This window comes from Saccostrea cucullata, unplaced genomic scaffold, assembly GCF_032062105.1.
Source record: "Saccostrea cucullata isolate Sc308-1 unplaced genomic scaffold, CSIRO_AGI_Scuc_v1 ctg3361, whole genome shotgun sequence".
Taxonomy (NCBI): Eukaryota; Metazoa; Mollusca; class Bivalvia; order Ostreida; family Ostreidae; genus Saccostrea; species Saccostrea cuccullata.
In genome coordinates this window covers 45,580-47,892 of record NW_026933501.1, presented here as the reverse complement: position 1 = coordinate 47,892, position 2,313 = coordinate 45,580, and positions in this window count along the sequence as shown.

The following is a 2,313-nucleotide window of genomic DNA, read 5'->3' as shown; positions in this document are numbered from 1 at the left end:
TGAATATTTTTAATATCCCGAAGAACCAAAATGATTTTGATCTAAAATACTTATATTGACTTTTGAAAGTTCATAAAAATCCTTCTAAAGATACATAGCGGGTTCCAGTATATATTCAACCAAGCCGCTTTCTTAACTTCTCACTAAGATATTAAAAGCAATGAAGGAGAAACTTAAGAGTACTCTACAACAATATATTCAAGAAGTGATATAAATCAGATGTGGATACTTAAAAACTCCAAAGAACTTTTGGACAATGTGAATTCACAAGATTTTACCAAAATCTACAGATGAAAAATTAAGACTTTTCAACTTTTTACACAACCAAATTAAAGTCCAGCCTATTTGATATCATTGAAAGCTACTTTTTCAAAAAAAAAAAAAATGGAATTCGTAAATTTACTAACCTTGTCACTGGCCATGTGCGAAATAATTTTGTTAAAAACATTTTGATTGTAACATAAGTACTCCGAAGTCGACATAAAAAAGATGCATGGGTTTCTGATTGACAATATTTGTGTTGTTTTTGGAGACCAGGTCTTACAACAATCTATTGGAATTTCCATGGGTACCAAATGCGCCCCGTTATTAACAAACCTATAGCTATTTTTGTATTCATATGAAGCAGGATTTGTGCAAAATCGTATGCCTGAAAAGATGAAAACACTAGCTGTGGCCTTCAACTGGAAATTTAGATATATCGACGACGTATTGTCAATAAACAATCATAATTTTCATTCTTATGTCGAAACAATATATCCTGGTGACCTGGAAATAAAAGATTCAACCTAAGCTGACACATCTGTTTTATATTTGATATTTTACAGGAAAAACATACTAATGGTAATCTAACAACCAATCATCAACTTCCCTTACTTATTGCAGCAGTATATCTTTATCACCTGCATACGGAAGTTTATATTTCCCAGTTGACGAGATACTCAAGAGCATGCTCTACGTATGAACTATTCATAAAACGAGGTAAAATGTTGACAATCAAGTTATGAAACAGGGATATCAGCAGTCTTGTTTAATTCAAAGTCGATACAATGACAATAAGATAAATACAATTCATCATTCACACAAATGCCGACAGACATTTTTCATGCTAATTGTTATTTCATGATCTATACACTGATTTTTTTTGTTAATTCCCGATCATGAAAAAGAACCCACGGTGGTTGTAACCCGTCGGCAGGGGATGCTCATTACTCCATGGCATCTGATCTTGATCTTTTTGATCTGGAGTACTGTTTGCTATTTTGTTTCATTATTGGTGCACCATAAAATTACACAATTTCTCTCTTCTCCATTTAAATTCGTAGTGTAGAATCTGAATACAAAAAAATATATTAAAAAAAAAATTGCCAATGTTTACATTACAAATTCATGCAGTATAAATGTCTCCGTCTATTTTTGGAAAGGTAAACGAAATTGTCTTTCAAATTTTTGTCTCTCCTATAAGCTACGATTGAGGTCTTTTCTTACTCAAACTTAAGGCGATCAGAATTTTCAATAGTTTTTTTTAAAGTTTGCTTTAAAATGTTATCTATATTAGGAAGTCCTTTTGAATAAGTCAATACAAGAGGAAATGATCACATTGCTTTTTTATTTTGTCTATAATTCAGCATATCCAAGTGATTGAGTTTGTCCACTTTCAGAGGTTTTTTCACTTTATCACGTTGATTTTGATAATTTGAAAAAAATAGGACGTGCACTAAGACCAAAGTTGTTCGGAATAGAACTTTTTGTAGATTCGGGATAGCTGGAGGTTTTGTTAACGTACATATATTTGTCTGCTGGTTAGCTGTATAGATCTGTTGCAAAAAATCCGTTTTCCAGGGAAATAGAAAGATCATGAACCTTTTATTTTTTTGAAAATATATAACATATAACCGCGCATGTTTTATTTCATTTATATTGACTTTAAAAGTGAACATCAAATATGCTGCTAGCTATAATTTATAACAAAGAACACGAGGCTTCTTAAGATCAATGACATCCTTTTACGGCAATGATATTTAACACTTTATCACCGATCTAAATCGGTTAAATATCTCGATAGTTCATTTAAATAATCGTCCACAATTTGTTTGCAAAAAGAAATTGTTCATAAAAAATCAGTCAAATCTATAGACCGAGTCTCTTTAAAATTGACATACAAAAATCGCATATTGTCCAACGTACTGGAAGACGCATGTCCCTATTACGTAAGAGGTGCTGCTTAGATACTTTTGTGAATAAAAACAAAAGATTTAGCCTGCATGTTCAAATAACATCGAGTAGATTTTTCTTTGATTTGATCAGTTTTTT